The 18,216-nt window shown below is 43.8% G+C and overlaps 1 long non-coding RNA gene across 2 annotated transcripts; it reads left to right on the forward strand.

Moving 5' to 3' along the window:
• The first annotated feature begins 5,714 nt into the window (after positions 1 to 5,714).
• On the forward strand, positions 5,715 to 8,211 carry LOC144007761 (uncharacterized). Of its 2 annotated transcripts, XR_013280346.1 has the most exons (4): positions 5,718 to 6,402; positions 6,766 to 6,988; positions 7,699 to 7,942; positions 8,043 to 8,211. It is a non-coding gene; the product is annotated as an uncharacterized LOC144007761 (long non-coding RNA). The 2 variants fall into 2 exon arrangements; XR_013280345.1 differs by having other exon boundaries at positions 5,715 to 6,988.
• The last annotated feature ends 10,005 nt before the right edge of the window (positions 8,212 to 18,216 follow it).

Below are 18,216 nucleotides of genomic sequence, written 5' to 3' on the forward strand. Positions count from 1 at the left end.
ACAGTAAAGTACATATTTTATTGTGTTTAACTTTTTTTTTTTTTTTTTTTTTTTAAGTTTAGTTTAGTTTAGTTTTTTAGTTTTAGTTTATCAATGCCTAAAAAATACAACCATATTTAAATTCGGGGGAAAAAAATGTACTTTTAATTGTAAATTTAGATATAAATAGAGATATAAAATTTGTGAATAATGTGCAATTAATTGTCAGTTAATTATTGAAGTAATGCGATTAATTATTATTACAAATTTTAATCGACTATATATATATATATATATATATATATATATATATATATATATATATATATATATATATATAATCTTCTGCCCTCAGTTAGCACAACTTAGGCAGCGAGCTAAACATGTGAAAGAGTTCCAAATTAAGACACGTGGTTGCTGTATATCTTTACTTCCTTCTTTCCTATTTTGTGAAACTGCAACATACAGATTAAAACAAAGACATAAGTGCTTCTGTCTACAAATACGTGTACAGTGTGAGCAATACCATTTAACGAACACAAGTAGGCCAACAATAACTTTAGCACAGGTTAGCAGCTAACGGCTAATAGCATCGAGTCACCGCCTTTTCAAAGAAAGTTCACCACCGAGAAACCTAAAATAATCATAAACACAAATACGTCAAAGCGTTATGACTTACAGATTATGCTCTGCCAAGGCTCCGAAATCAAAAACAATGGTGAGACTTGAGGAAATTCTTGCGTTTCCTCCCGTGCTGTGACTGCGTGTGCAGGTCCTCAAAAACAGAGCTGCTATTTACATTGCTTCGCCACTCGCCGGCTCCGCTTCACTTCACAAAATCAAACACATGAACACACAATGACAAGGGCGACATCTACTGGCAAAAATAGAACATAACATTTCTACACAACAAACATTGACTGAACAAATGAGGGACAGAACAATATATATATCATATTATTGAGCCCCATAACATTTTACGAATATGGTTCTGTTTTTGAAGGAATGTACTGTAGCGAGCAGTGACGGGAGTCGAAGGCGGAGTGTTAAAGTCCATAGCCAAAGACTGGCGTTTTATTCACATCATCAACAACAACTCACACTGCGCGAGGTTCACAGACCTACCAACATTTGTTCTTTTATCCTTTCATCCTTTTATCCTTTCATCCCATCCAACTCCTCCTTCGTCCCAACGTCCCGTGGGTGAATTATGTTCTCATCACCACACAAGCCCCCCCAGAATTCACCCATAATCAAACTCCGGATGACGGGGCGGCAAAACTGCCCGACCCCTGCGGGTAACGTACCCAGGTAGCGCGGGCGGGAGGGGCCCAGCAGGAACATCAGAACAGTCCCGCGCACCAACTGGCGGGGATTCAGGAACCACTGGAAGGGACCCCGCACGGTCTCCCAGGTGCAGCCTAGGGGGGCGGCCGCGGCGGGGGGCGCGGGGCAAGTCCAAGGGTCCGGCCAGGTCCACATGAGCCGGCTTAAGCCTGTCAACAGAAACAGTTTCGGAACGGCCCCCAATATCCACGACCATGGTCTTGGTACCATGCTGCAGGACCCTAAATGGTCCGTCGTAGGGGGGATTCAAGGGACCACGGTGTGCATCGTGTCGGATGAAGACAAACTCGGCCGACTGCAAGTTGGGGGGCACCCGGGCCACAGGGGTGCCATGCTGCGACGTGGGCACGGGCCGGAACGCACCAGCAGCATCCACCGGCGGTCCAGGCCTGGGTGCGGGCCAAGGCATCGAGGCGTGCGGAATGAAGTCTCCTGGCACTCTTAGCACCTGTCCATAGACCAACTCGGCCGACGAACACTGCAGGTCCTCCTTAGGTGCAGTACGAAGGCCCAGCATGATCCAGGGTAGCTTGTCGACCCAATTACCGTCAGAAAGGCCAGCGCGCAAGGCGGCTTTCATCGAACGGTGGAACCGTTCGCACAGCCCATTAGCCTGAGGGTGATAAGCGGAGGTGCGGTGTAGCTTGACGCCGAGGCCCTCAGCAACAGAGTTCCAAACCTCTGACGTGAACTGCGCACCCCTGTCGGACGAGAGGTCCGCCGGCGGTCCAAACCGAGCGACCCAGGTCCCGATAAACGCCCGGGCCACGTCACTGGTCGATATGGAGGTGAGGGGAACGGCCTCTGGCCAGCGGGTCGTCCTGTCCACCATCGTCAGGAGGTAGGTGAAGCCCTGGGAAGGAGGAAGCGGACCTACGATGTCGACGTTGACATGGTCAAACTTCCTCGCAGGGACAACAAAAGTCTCCAAAGGTGCCTTGGTGTGACGGTGAACCTTGGCTCGCTGACAAGCCACGCATGAATCGACCCAGACCCGTACATCTTTCTTCAACCCAGACCAGACGAACTTCTGAGACACCAACCTCGACGATGCCTTCCTGCCGGGGTGTGAGAGACCATGCACCATGTCGAAGGCGGCCCTCTGCCAACCAGAGGGCACCAGCGGTCTAGGCCAGCCCAAAGAGACGTCACACCACAGCTCGACCCCGGAGTCGTCGACCGCCACCCTTTCAACTTGCAACCCGGTGTCGGAGCTCCGAAGCAACTGGGTGCCACGATCGGAAGCCTGGTCGGCCGCCATCCGGGAAAAGTCGAGGCCCAGCTGTACCGTGTTGACGGCTGCCCTGGACAGACAATCCGCGACCACGTTGTCCTTGCCAGCGATATGTCGGATGTCCGTGGTGTATTCAGAAATGAACGACAACTGCCGCTGTTGCCGCGCGGACCACGGCTCGGACAACTTCGACATGGAGAAGGTGAGCGGCTTGTGATCGACGAAGACCGTGAACTCACGGCCCTCCAAGATGAAGCGGAAGTGGCGGATCGCCAGCCAGACAGCAAGGAGCTCCCTGTCGAACGTGCTGTACTTGCACTCCCGAGGGACCAACCGGCGGCTGAAAAAGGCGAGTGGCTGCCACGCACCTTCGACGCGCTGCTCCAAAACAGCCCCAACGGCAAAATCAGATGCGTCAGTAGTGAGGGCGATCGGGGCATCCGGGCGCGGGTGGGCCAACAAGGCCGCTTGGGACAGCACGGCTTTCGTCTCTTCAAAAGCCTTGACTCTCACATCGGTCCAGTCGACCGCACGGTTAGGGGCCACACCCTTAAGTGCGTCGTAAAGCGGGTGCATCACATGGGCAGCGTGGTGGATGAACCTGTGGTAAAAAGTCACCATCCCGAGGAACTCGCGGAGACCCTGGGCCGTCTGGGGTCGAGGAAAAGCGGCAACAGCTTCCACTTTTGCCGGGAGCGGGGTGGCGCCGTCCTCATTGATGAGGTGGCCGAGGAATTGGATGGAGGGCACACCAAAGACACACTTAGCTCGGTTAATAATCAGTCCAGCCTGGCTGAGCTTGGAGAAAAGCTGCCGGAGGTGTGAAAGGTGTTCTCCGATGGAGGAGCTGGCCACCAGGATGTCATCCAAGTAGACGAAGAGGAACGGCATGTCCCGGAGAACAGAGTCCATGAGACGCTGAAAAGACTGGGCCGCGTTTTTAAGGCCGAATGGCATCCTGAGAAACTCAAACAGTCCGAAAGGTGTTATCACAGCAGTCTTAGGCACATCGGCGGGGTGTACCGGAACTTGGTGATAGCCCCGTACCAAGTCCACCTTGGAAAACACCTTTGCACCTGCCAGGTGGGCAGAGAAGTCCTGTATGTGCGGGACCGGATAGCGATCGTGCGTCGTGGCATCATTGAGGCGGCGATAGTCTCCACACGGTCGCCAGCCGCCGTCCGACTCCTGAACCATGTGGAGAGGCGAGGCCCACGGGCTGTCCGAACGACGAATTATGCCAAGGCGTTCCATGTTGGCGAATTCGGACTTAGCTGTGGCCAATCTATCAGGGTTGAGGCGTCGGGCCTTAGCGTGAACCGGCGGGCCTACGGTCTCAATGTGGTGCTCGACCCCATGTTTGGCAGAAGTGGCTGCAAATGTAGGCGTGGTTAGGCTGGGGAATTCTCCAAGAAGCCGCGTGAACACGCCGTCATCTGAGAGCGGGCTGGCAAGGCCCTCAAACGTCTCCACATCACACCCACAAGCAACAGTGGAAAACGTCACAGCGTCCAACAGGCGGCCAATTTTAACATCCACCAGTAGACTGTGGGCACACAAAAAGTCCGCGCCAAGAAGGGGAAAAGAAATGTCCGCAGTGACAAAGTCCCAAGTGAACCGGCGCTCACCAAAACATACATCCACTGTCTTAGTGCCGTAGGTCCGGATCGGTGCATCGTTGGCCGCTGACAGGTGCGGGCCGTGAGTGCCCCCGGCAGCATCTTCAGCCGAGGCAGGCAATACGCTTCTGCGGGCGCCGGAGTCACAAAGGAATTTGAGCCTGGAGAGGGTGTCCATGACAAATAGCAGCCGGCACTCTGCGCCCCCACTCACAGCTGCAACTGAGTGGAGGCGTCGCCGTTTCCCGACGCAACAAAGGAGCAAGGGGCGCGGCACCTCTTCGCCTTGGTTCCAAAACGTGCGTGAAAATAGCATAAGCCAGGGGCTGATCGGCCATCCACAGCAGCGCGTACCTTATGAGGTGCCGTTGTGGCCGCCGGGACTGGGAAGGCGCGTGCAGAGGCCAAGACCTCGTGGTTGTGACGCTGGGTGGCCAGGAAAAAACGGTCAGCTTCCTCCGCCAGAGCACGTGGCTCGGAGATGGTAGTGTTCGCTAGCGCTGTCTGGACATGAGGAGGCATGTGGCGCAGAAACAGTTCAATAAACAAAAAGTTCGGCTCCTCCGCGCCAAGCAGGTTCAGCATTTTTTCCATTAGCTCGGACGGCTTACTGTCACCCAGGCCCTGGATGGCGAAAAGGCGGCGAGCCCTTTCCGGTCGTGACAGCTCGAAGGTCTTAAGGAGGTACGCTTTGAGCCCCGCGTACATATCCCGTGCCGGGGGAGAGGTGATAAAACTCACGGCTCTGGCCGCCGTGGAGCTCCCGAGCGCGGCCACGACATGGTAGTAGCGCGTAGAATCGTCCGTAATTCCCCGGATGGCAAACTGAGCTTCAGCTTGTACAAACCACGTCGCCGCGGCCGACTCCCAAAACTCCGGTAACTTGAGACCAGCGGAGTTCGCCATGTCGCTCAATTCGATCAAATTCTCAGCCTCGGAAACGTCAACGAGGCGGATGTCGGGGTCACCAATGTAGCGAGCAGTGACGGGAGTCGAAGGCGGAGTGTTAAAGTCCATAGCCAAAGACTAGCGTTTTATTCACATCATCAACAACAACTCACACTGCGCGAGGTTCACAGACCTACCAACATTTGTTCTTTTATCCTTTCATCCTTTTATCCTTTCATCCCATCCAACTCCTCCTTCGTCCCAACGTCCCGTGGGTGAATTATGTTCTCATCACCACAGTACACAATTTTTGAAGTTTGTCTTAATGGTATTGGTGCTGAATTATGTAATGTTTTAATCAAATTCGTTTGCCTACCCATGCATTGGTTATTTTTGTTTTGTTTTGTTTTGGGGAACGGAAACGAGAACTCCCCCCCCCCCCCCCCCCCCCCCCCCCCCCCAGAAGTCAGTTGCTGTGTGCGCGTTTGTCTTCTCATGCAGGGAGGACCCAAAGCTGAAGAGGGCCACAAGAAGACTGCTGACATTGGCCCTCATCGAGCCGCCAGGCTTTTTGTCAACGCGAAGGAATGAATGAATGAATGAAAATAAAAACCAAAAGTGGGATGAAAAATTTTTTTTTGACTGTGGTAAGTATGTGTATTTCATTTACTTTCCATGCCTTCCATGCTACTCGTATGTACAGGAAGTAAACATGTTTCTTCTTATTCTTCCAAATGTAGTTTGACGATTTGATTTTTTTTTATTATCCAAATGAATCAAGAATTAAACGTATGTTTTAAGAATTTTTTTTCAAAGTACAATATTAAAATTTTCGTGACATGAGATTTGTCCAACTGTAATTGCCGTAGATTTCATGTGACAGCAGAAGAGCGACTCCATTCCAGGCAATGACGCGTTTACGCTCGGCTTCACTATAAAAATAATTCAACACGAATTTGTACGGAACAAACTGACACATCGACACGTTGCCCCGTCACTACTTTATTGAAGTCAAACATAATTGCTACGTTTCGTGTCCGGTTCAATCGTATCTCTCGGCCCTCTTTATTTTGCCTTAGCTTAGCTTAGCTTACCTTAGCTTAGCTTAGCTTAGCTTGCTAGGCGCCAAAAAACGAGACGCGTTTGCTATCGACAAATTGGCTCAGCAGACGTCAATCGTGAGCGTAAAGTGTCGTGAATATCGTGTGAAGATGTTCACAATGGCGAAAGTCAAGTACGAAGAGGAGCTTTGTGGAGCACAGGAGGACAACGAGCGACAACGTCAACTGCTGGACGCCGTTTACAAGCAGCCTCGAGTTGTGTTGAACAGAGCAGGTTTGTCACTTGTTTCGTCGACACTTTTCAACCATATGTACCTTTTTATTTCTGTAATGACTCTTCACCGGGTCACTTTGTTACGATACACAGTTAGTTTTTTTCTTCAGTAGGTTTGGTGCATTTCTCAGATGAGAATTGGATTGAGCAGAGCAACATGTTCAATTATCACGTCACAGCATGAAACAGCTTGGACTATAATGTGACGTCACTGAATGGCAAAACACAATTTACTCGAGTATAAAACTTGATAGCTTTCTTCATTCATAAATATTCACCATAACTTCATGTAACGTGACGGGTGCCGTCAAAGACAAATTTCAGCGCTCCATTTCTTAACGCGTTTTTGGAACGCCTTTGCAGACGCACTTCCGGTTTGTATGGCGACCGCATGTGAACGAAGAAGAAGAGTTTCCGGTCCCCGAAGAGAGCATTATCAAGCATCACAATTGCTTTGGGAATTTATTTTATTTCAGCGCGACAAAACAAGAGTTTATATTGTAGGCGCATTTGCCAGATGGAGAGAAATGAGGAACAGACTTGGTTTGGGACGTGGCGGTGCCTTCGACTGCTTTCTACTTGACCGGTAAGTAAGAGTACATTTGTGTTTACGTTTTGAGAGCGAGAGAAAAAGTATGCACCGTACTAATTAATACGATGTTCGTACCATTGTTTTACGATCACTATAGCTGTTGATTAGCAACTCCGCACCACTCAAACGATTTCGTTATGTAGCTACTTTATTGCTTTGGAAAAAAAAAAAGATTCCCGCTGGCACGTTATATTCAGAGTAAATGCGCAAGTTATTGTGTAATGTAATGTAACTGTGATTTCGGAGGTATATTTGCCCATAACTTCAATGGAGAATCTAAAGCATACTGCATCAGTGGAGGAGTTGAAAATTATTATTTTCGTTGTGGTTGGTGAAAATAGTGTTCTCGAAATTAATTTTCGGCAGGGAATAACTTTCTGGACTTAAATGCTGGCTGTACCGTAAGCACTGTTAGAGTCTGAACTCTCTCACTCAAGTGTGTACTGGTCCATTGTGTAATTGGGTGCACAAGAATTTACAGGCTGCTACGTTTTCCGCGGAAACTCGACAAGCAAGCAGCCTTTGCATATTCGATGCAGTATGCAGTCAAGTTACTTTTATCTAGCTAATACAATGTTTTGGGCCCCAAAACTAAAGATCTTACCTCTATTTTGGGGGCTTTGTTGGAAAGTTGGTGACATACAGTAGTATCATCAATTATTTTATTTTTTATTTTTATTTTGTTTTTGTTTGTGTCACGCTAGATCAACAGCCAAACTGGAGGGGTTCCAGAACCATATTCTGATGTATACAAGCATTCATGCACCGTTTAAATACATCACCGACCTGCAAGAAAAAAAAATATCAAGGGGAGAGTCAGCAGCCAAATTGGAATGCCCCGAATGAGGACACTTGAATGGAGGACCCCAGAAGGCTTCGGTGTTGTACCACCAGTATCTCCACCTACCATATCTGAGCTGCAACAAACTGAAGTCAGCCGACGTCTTGGTATGTCATTTACATATGGACGCCATTGCACACTACATGAACTTTTTGTGTGAAGCAATACGGAATGGTCACATGTACAAGCACCACTTGTTTTACACAGGACCTGCTGACCAGGTGTCTGAAGCCATGGAGTGACTCCTCCCTCACTTTCCTCAGCAAGCCTTTGAAGAATATGATATCATCGTTGGTGGGAACATGCCGTCACTCCATAACATGTACTTGTGCAGTCAAGGAGCATGTCAAACTTAATAAAACCAGCAAACATTGAAGTGACTTCATTATTACTGCAGTCTGTTCACACAATCAATGGACAAGCCTTCCTTAATTTTGCCCCAATAACATCATAGAGTAGGCGAAAAGTAGTGTTACATACTATGTGTTCGGGAGAGTTTGAGGAATGTTGCAATGTTAATGGGGGACAATGTCAGCACACACACAAAAAAAACAAAATAAACCCATCATGGTATTGAGATAATCAGATATTTTAGCTGTGTACAACACATACCTGCTCTGTAACACTACTTTTGGCCCAAACCTGTATGTCTATTTTCCATATATTGAAATGCACAGCGTATTGGTAAATTTCTGGAATAACTGCAATTCATGTAGCTCATTATATTCTAACAGCATTTTTTTTTTTAGTTAATATGTTCATTTCATGTAGACTTTTATTTTACTTTATTTTATTTATTCATTTTCATGTAGTGTACCTTACATTCATTGGCCAATGAAGAATTGCTTGTCATTGACAGCCTAACCTAATCACTGGTTTTACATGCCCGTTTTACATTTCTGGGCATGTAAAACAGTGTTAGGTTAGGTGTCGAATGAACACTGCATGTTGACGTCAAAGGAAATAGTATTTTTTAGTTATTCAAAATGTACAAATTAACACACAACAACAATATACAAGTTATACAAACTACAGCAAGTGTCAGACATGGAGTAATTATATGCCAGGTAAAAAAAACCTTTGTATTGTCCTTGAGGATCTGGAGAAGTGTCACTTATTTGCCACAAGTCCACCAAGGTGCTGCAGTCTGGGATCCAGGTACAGGAAATCATGGTGGTGCTGATGTGCCAGCAATGTGTCAAAAAGTATTTCTTGGTGTCAGTCTATCAGCTGGACTTGGATATCTTCATGTTCCTCCATGGTCATTTCCTGTACGAGTCTCTGCAAGAAGGTAACAATTGTATGTCAGATGAGGTACCAAACGATGAACTGAAAGTCACTGAGCCAATGAAGTACATTATTACACGAGCAAGTCTATTTGTGAAAGCCATGTAAATTCCTGCACATCGAAGTACAAGGAAGCTGTTGTATCTTCAATCAAAACTAATTAAGTTGCTTAGTGATATTTATTAGGTCAAATTGTTCAACATGGTGAAAATCGATATCGATAAAATGAAGATAGCTAAGGTCAAACCAATATATAAAACTGGGAACAAGCATTACTTTACCAACTATAGACCAATTTCTCTACTACCCCAATTTTCAAAAATATTGGAAAAACTCTTCAATCATAGATTAGACTAATTTTTGGAAAAATATAACATCCTTGCTGAAAACCAGTACGGATTTAGGTCTAATAGATCAACAACACTGGCAATAATAGAAGCAATAGAACTAATTACAAATGCTATAGATCACAAGAAATATTCTGCAGGGTTATTTATAGACATCAAGAAGGCATTTGATACAATTAACCATCATATATTAATAAAGAAATTAGAACGATATGGTATTAGGGGAATCGTGCTTGAGTGGATAAAAAGTTATTTAAGTAGGAGACAGCAGTTTGTTAAGTTGGGTGATTATTCCTCATCATGTTTGGATATTGTTTGTGGTGTCCCCCAGGGGTCAGTATTAGGCCCTAAACTTTTTATTTTGTATATAAATGATATGCATGTAGTTTCTAAGATACAACATTCGGTGTTATTTGCTGATGATACCAATATTTTTTACTCAGGGGATAATATGCTACAATTACAGGAAGAAATGAACAAATTAAAAATATGGTTTCATAGCAACAAATTATCATTAAATTTAGGGAAAACAAAAATAATGTTATTTGGAAATTGTACGACAAATACACAGGTGAAGATTATAGTAGATGGGGTAGAAATTGAGAGGGTTCGTGAAATCAAGTTTTTGGGGGTAATTATTGATGACAAAGTTAGCTGGAAACCACATATTAAATATATACAGAGTAAAATTTCGAGAAACATTGCAATAATAAATAAGGCGAAGAGGGTGTTAGACAGTAAATCCCTCCACATACTGTATTGTTCGTTAGTCTCTCCTTATTTGCAGTACTGTGCTGAAGTTTGGGGCAATAATTACAAAACCTCACTACATTCAATAAATATCCTACAGAAAAGAGCATTAAGAATTATTCACAAAGCTGGCTATCAGGATCATACAATTTTTAAGGTCTCAATTACTTGTGTTTCATGATATGGTACAGTATCAAACAGCGCAAATAATGTTTCAAGCAAAATATAATTTACTACCGCAGAATATTCAACATTTGTTTAATAAGAACTCCAATGACGGTTATAATTTACGGCGGTATTGTGACTTTAAAGAACCTAGGTTTCGTACAACAAGAAAGAGTTTTTGTCTATCAGTATGCGGGGTTAGGTTACTGAAGGGATTTAGTGGGGAGTTGAAGCATTGTACAAATATGAGACAATTTAAAATACTATATAAACATAGGATTTTTAAGAAATATGAGGATGAGGGAGGAGGGCTCACTTATTAGGTGTTTTATTTGTTGGTTTGCTTGTTTGTTGACTGTTTCTTTCTTTGTTTTTGTTAGTTTTATGGTTTTCTTTATGGCTGCTTTATTATGTAAATATGTTGAAGCAGTAGATTTAAAGGTGGAACTGATTATGTGGTAAATAAGGTTATGGGTGTGTGTTTATATGTACTATGTGTATGGAGAAGGACGGAAGTTATGTCAGTTAGTTTACTTAAGGAGAAGGGGTGGGAGTAAATAAGTTTTACTTCTTCTCACTCCTTTTCGAATACACGATTGTTTCTTTTCTATTGTATGTCACTGTTTCTTTGACTTTCTATTTTTCTTGATTATTGTCATTTTATTTATATGTATTAAGATAATGTTGATATTCGAAATATCTGAGTAAAGGGTTTCAAATGTTTCTGGAAGCAGCACTTTTCTGAGTGGTTAGCAGTTACAAGACGGGGGGAGATTTACGAGTCGCAGATGTGTAGTTCATTTAACACCATATTTTGTACGATATACTAAACATCAGCAAACGATGTAATCTAAATACCACATATTCCAAGCAAAGGTATGTTTTGAGCCATTCACATGCATGCTCGAATGGAATTATTTTTCCATGCTGACATAATTGTACGTTACGAGACACCGCATTCTCTTCCTCGTCGTCTCCCTCGCCCTTTTTGAGATGGTCCAAATGTCTATAAAACATATAACATAACTGTGTGTTCTCTGTTGCATGGTTTAGTTGCACTAACAAATATGAACATAGATAGCCGTTAGCATTAGCTGACGTACAGTATTTCCTAACAATGCCGGCAAACATATTAATTCTGAAATTAAATGACTAAATCACAAATTTAGGGATCTTTACAGTATGTCTAACAAATGCAATTCACTTACGTCATCACTCGAGGGAATACCAGAAGTTGTTTGCGTTCTGTTCTGGTGAAATTGTTGGTAGGCTGGCGAAGTATGGTCTCTCTGGGACGCCGTAGTTCGTGTGCTTAAAATCATTGCATTATCTTGTTTGACCGATAGATGGCGGTCGTGAGCTACACACTGCGGCTTTAACTAAGACCTGTCACCAGAAAGAAAGTGCAGGGGGGGGACATTAGCTTTTTCGGGGGAGCACACTTCATCAACCTAAATCTAATGTTGTTCAGGTTGAACAGTGGCATTGTGACAACTGCAAAAGTGCTCAAAAATATTTTCTATCACTTAAAAGCGGCGGAATGACTGTGACCCAGCCCCTTCTATCTGAGATTAGCTAGCAGTTGCCTTCATTTGCTTTTTGGATTTAGGGCTGTACGATATAGATAAAATTTCATTTCATTTTTGCCAGACATCTTTTTTTATTTTTTATTTTTTATTTATTTTTTTTTTAAGAGCTCAGAATTGTTCATTCGGTAGTCTTACCGATTCAACGTCTTGTCATCATTGCTCTTTTTATTTATTTATTTATTTATTTATTTTTTTTTGTGTATGTGTGCGTGCGTGCGTTTGCGTGTGTGCGTTTGCGTGCGTGCGCGTGCAAATACGTATAAATTTATACTCATTCATTCACCTAAAACCTTATAAATATCCCATTACCCTTCGCCTTAACCAGGTACTTCAGAATCTTGCCAGAGTCGTGAGGTTTAAATGGTCAGGAGACCAGAGAAAAGGTCAGAAAAAAAAAAGAAATAAAGAGAAAAGAAAGGTAAATCAAAGTGAAATCCAGCACCGACCAAACACTTCCTGCCTTCCCCATGATTACAAAATCAAAGTCTTACGCCAACCCCGGAAGCCTCTAAATTCCAGCAAATTTAGCGAGATCTCAAGAGCCCAGAGGAAAAACTAAAGAGAGGAAGGAGGGAAGGATCGATAAGGCAGAGTGAGATCCATAGAAGCCAGTACATCCAATCCATCAAAGTGAAGTCCAGCACCAACAAGACCCCTCCTGCGTGGTTACAAAACCAGTCTTATGCCAACCCCAGAAACCTCATACTTCTAATAAATTAAGATCTCAAGTGACCAGAGGAAAAACTAAAGAGAGGAAGGAGGGAAGGATAGATAAAGCAAAGTGAGAACCACAGACACCAGCACCAACTGATTCAAGGGGCTGTGGGAGGGAGAGGGTACTTCTGTTGAGTTTCAGTAGATGCTGGTGCGACGGATCTGGCATGCATAAGGACCACCACCAAAGAAAGAAGCCGTCAACCGCGGTCCAGCAAAGCGAGCTTTATAAAAAAGATTGAGTTGAGATATGTCGATAATATACAGAAACGACATATGGGTTCAGTGAAAAATATCAATCCATAAGGATGTGTAAAGTGCTGTTTTTTATTTTTATTATTATTATTATTATTATTATTATTATTATTATTATAACTTAGTGACAGTCATCAACCGTGACAAACTTGGCAATAAAAAAAAAAAGAAAAGAGAATTCAACTTACATTGTACTGCAACTATGCTTTAATGATAAATAATTTTATGCTCCAAAGTATTTGTTGTGTATGTGTGACTGCGTGGGTCTGTTAAACGCATACTGTGTATTGCTACAATTTGTCCGTGCTGTGTGGCTTGACTAATCAAAACAAAAGTTTGCCACTCACTTGTGAACGTTGTTTAGTGGACCAGTGAACGCAGGATTCCCAACCATGTCAACTGTGTCATCCTGGATCCAGGTTTGGCGTTTGCTCACTGCTCAGTCATTGGGTCAGTGCCGGCCGGCGAACGTGCACTACTATCTAACGCGGAAGTAGATTTGGCTAATGCGCGTCTCCGGAGCGCGCGTCACCCCCCCCAATCCCGATTACCATTGGCTAGCCGTAGATGTCAATCAAAGCCAAATTTGAAAGGATGTATGTGGTTGGCTGGCAAGCCATGCTTTACTTGAACAGAAGGCGCACGTTTACGTGACTGATAAAAGTAGAAAAATAAAATAAATTCTCCTTTCCCTGTCGTCCTTTTGCTGACGAGCGCCCCTAGCATCTGCCTAATCTGCCTAATGGCAGGAGCACCACTGGTCGTGACCAAAAGAACGAGATCCCGGATACAAGCGGCCGAAATGAGTTTCCTCCGCAGGGTGTCCGGGCTCTCCCTTAGAGATAGGGTGAGAAGCTCGGCCATCCGGGAAGGACTCGGAGTCAAGCCGCTGCTCCTCCGCGTTGAGAGGAGCCAGCTGAGGTGGCTCGGGCATCTGGTTCGGAGGCCTCCTGGACGCCTCCCTGGGGAGGTCTTCCGGGCATGTCCCACCGGCGGGAGGCCCCGGGGACGACCCAGGACACGCTGGAGAGACTGTCTCCCGGCTGGCCTGGGAACGCCTTGGGATCCCGCCGGAGGAGCTGGTTGAAGTGGCTGGGGAGAGGGAGGTCTGGGTTTCCCTCCTAAAGCTGCCGCCCCCGCGACCCGACCTCGGATAAGCGGAGGAAGATGGATGGATGGATGAATTTATGGTGAATTCTAGGGCTGGGTATCGATTCAAATTTCCAGGATCGATTCGATTCGCAAGGGTCCGATTCGATTCGATTAATGATTCACAACGATTTTCGATTCATTTGAGGAATTCATGCAGCACCTATTTTAGACAGTCAAAAGTACCAGTGCTGCAAATAGTAGAAACTTCTTGCTGTTGAGTGTGTTGTGTGTGTGTGTGTGTGTGTGTGTGTGTGTGTGTGTGTGTGTGTGTGTTGGGGCTGGGGTCGATATATCTATACATGGCTTTATGTATCGATATTGGGATATGAAAAGGCGTATCTATACGATATCGATGTATCAATATTTTGAAGCCAGCCCTAGTTAATTCAATTGAAATAGAAAGGGTGTATGAAAACAAATTCCTTGTAGTAGTTATTGATGATAAATTATTTTGGAAGCCACACATAGAAAATGTTAAAAGGAAAATGTCAAAAATCAGAGGGATACTCTATAAAACTAAGGATGTCCTGAACATTATATACATTATACAGTTCATTATTATTACAATATCTGACCTATTGTGTGGAAATCTGGGCAAATGCAAATAAAACAAACACCAACTCTGTATTCAAATTGCAAAAGAGAGCTATAATAATTATTAATTAATCCAAATATACAGAATCAACACATCCATTATTTATTTAATTAAACACAATGAAATTTTAGGACTTGGTTGAGTTTAAATTAGCCCCAAATTAGACACAGTCCTTATGATATAAGGGGTGCACATGTCTATAAAAACCAAAAATAAAACAAAAAAAACAAGAACAAATATTAAGCAAAGGTGTGTGTTAAAGGTGTTAATTTGTGGAATCATTTGGGAATTGCCCTGAAAGGATGTGACTCACTTGTTGAGTTTAAACTTCAATATAAAATACATAACATCACAATAAATTAACTTTACCAAACCATGTGTATCTTGTGTCTCGCAGATGTCAGTGAAAAATATATTTTTCCTGAGCGGCAGGAGCCAGACTTCCCTGGCGTGAAACAGGAGGAGGACTTGGAGCCTCTGCAAGTTAAAGAAGAGCAGCAGCAACAGCCTCCCAACATCAAAAAAGAGGAGCAGCTGCCACCATACATTAAAGAGGAGGAGGACTTCACAGAGTTGCCCATGACTGGTGTCCATTTGAAGACTGAAGATGAACGTCAATATGAAGAGAACAAAGGGGCGGAGTCTCCAAGCAGCAGGTCAAGACAACAAATGACAAATGATGACAGCCGGTTAGCTCTCATGTCAGATGGTGAAGACGCGTCACACGCTCCTCACACTGCTGACGATGAACAGTGTGACGATGATGTGACATGTCACACTGATGGCAAACGGTGGAAATGTTCTCAGTGTGGAAAAACCTTTGGCTCCAAGTCTCAATTGAGAAATCATGCGATGGGCCACACTGGTCATAAACCCTTTGCTTGCACAGTTTGTGGTCGAAAATTTGCTCGCAAGGAACACTTAAAAACACACACAAGAACCCACACTGGCGAGAAGCCTTTTGCTTGCTCAGTTTGTGGTCAAAATTTTGCTCAGAGGGGACACTTAAAAACACACACAAGAACCCACACTGGAGAGAAGCCTTTTGCTTGCTCGGTTTGTGGTCAAAGTTTCTCTGAGAAGGGAAGTTTAACAACGCACACGCGAATCCACACTGGAGAGAAGCCCTTTGCATGCTCAGTTTGTGGTCAAAATTTTTCTTCCAAGGGATACTTAAAAACACACACAAGAACCCACACTGGAGAGAAGCCCTTTGCATGCTCAGTTTGTGGTCAAAATTTTTCTTCCAAGGGATACTTAAAAACACACACAAGAACCCACACTGGAGAGAAGCCCTTTGCTTGCTCAGTTTGTGGTCAAAATTTTGCTCACAAGGGATACTTAAAAACACACACAAGAACCCACACTGGAGAGAAGCCCTTTGCCTGCTCAGTTTGTGGTCAAAATTTTGCTCACAAGGGAAACTTAAAAATCCACACAAGAACCCACACTGGAGAGAAGCCCTTTGCTTGCTCAGTTTGTGGTCAAAATTTTGCTCACAAGGGAAACTTAAAAATCCACACAAGAACCCACACTGGAGAGAAGCCTTTTGCTTGCTCAGTTTGTGGTCAAAATTTTTCTTCCAAGGGATACTTAAAAATACACACAAGAACCCACACTGGAGAGAAGCCTTTTGCTTGCTCTGTTTGTGGTCAAAATTTCTCTGAGAAGGGAAGTTTAACAACGCACACGCGAATCCACACTGGAGAGAAGCCTTTTGCTTGCTTGGTTTGTGGTCAAAATTTTTCTTCCAAGGGATACTTAAAAATCCACACAAGAACCCACACTGGAGAGAAGCCTTTTGCTTGCTCAGTTTGTGGTCAAAATTTTTCTTCCAAGGGATACTTAAAAATACACACAAGAACCCACACTGGAGAAAAGCCTTTTGCTTGCTCAGTTTGTGGTCAAAATTTCTCTGAGAAGGGAAGTTTAACAACGCACACGCGAATCCACACTGGAGAGAAGCCTTTTGCTTGCTTGGTTTGTGGTCAAAATTTTTCTTCCAAGGGATACTTAAAAATCCACACAAGAACCCACACTGGAGAGAAACCCTTTGCTTGCTCAGTTTGTGGTCAAAGATTCCCAACAAAGGGCAACGCTGAGAGGCACAAGTGTGCTGGTGAGAAAAGCGGTTGATGAATGAAGCTTGATATGATCTCATTTAGGAATTGACGTTTAAAATGGTGCAGAAATTTCTACCGCTAAATGAATGATTGATCTGTGTACTTGTATTGTGTGTTGTATGTGTCTTAGCCTATTTTGAAAATGAATTTGTTTTGAAAACGTAACATCAACCTGACAAGTGGCTGCAGATTATAACTGACGGCTATAATCTGACATGTTGACATGTAAATGTCCGTTCATATGTAGTTTGCCTTATTTACATATTAAAAGGCTGTTGTTGAACACATTATTTTAGGTTAATTAATTATGCTCAAATTAGTGTGTCAAAAAAATAACGCAACTGATCGCGAGTTAATGCCAAATTTGGCCCATTGAGGTACACAGAGTAGACTGCAGGGGGCACCACTACAGAGTAGCACGAGCACACCGACCTGTATATATGACTGGATAGCAGAAAGCCCTTACACGCCCGTGCAAGCCGTTGAAGCAACAGGGCGGCCATCTTGCTCCTACCATCTCGTCAGTGGGTGGACGGTATGTCCACTTTGAGGACCCCTTTTTTTTTTTTTTAAATCACTCAGTTCCATGGACAGCATGATTTATGGTGATTTAAATTTGTTAAAAACAAGAGGACTTCGGACATTTTCCAACTTTCCTTAAAGGCGTATAAATGATATGTTACATGACGTTTACAGGAGGAAACTTGTATAATTCATTGTTTATGAAAGAATCACAACTGTTCAACAAATAATATTGGGTCCTTACGTGCACACATATGACATATTTCAAGCAGCAATGCCAGTTAAGTGGGGATTTTGGGAGGTTGTTGTGCTGTTAGACTAGCTCAGGGGTGTCAAAACTCAGTTTTGTTGCAGTCCTCAGGGTTTATCTCAGAGGGCTGTTATGACGGGGAAACCAAATGTTTATTCGTCTCACCGAACAAGATGGATTACTCGTAAGGGTAAAAGTTTGTTCACTAAATTCTACTGCATCTATTTGTGGGGAGTGGCGTCAAGTTGTATTTTACAATTTTAAAATGTGCAGAAACTCGCAAGTTACTTTAAAAGTAAAGAACTCTTAATATGAAAAGAACACATCGATCGTTTCTGGTTCCAATGCAGTAAAGATTCGTCATTTTACAATCCACATCCTATTTCACTTAACAAAATAAAAGCATCAGCGAATGCATATATTTGTGGGCACTGTGTTGTATTTTACAGTTTTAAAAAATGTGCATAATTTTCACAAGTTACTTCTTATTAAAAATTAGGCAGCTCCTATTATGAAAAGAAAAATGCACTGAGCTGTCACCATTGTCTTACAAATGCAATTATGCCATGTTGTAGTGACAGAAAAATGACCAAAACAAATCAGTCACACTTTGGTTTGATTTTACAGTAAAG

This window comes from Festucalex cinctus, chromosome 1 (genome assembly GCF_051991245.1).
Source record: "Festucalex cinctus isolate MCC-2025b chromosome 1, RoL_Fcin_1.0, whole genome shotgun sequence".
Classification (NCBI taxonomy): domain Eukaryota; kingdom Metazoa; phylum Chordata; class Actinopteri; order Syngnathiformes; family Syngnathidae; genus Festucalex; species Festucalex cinctus.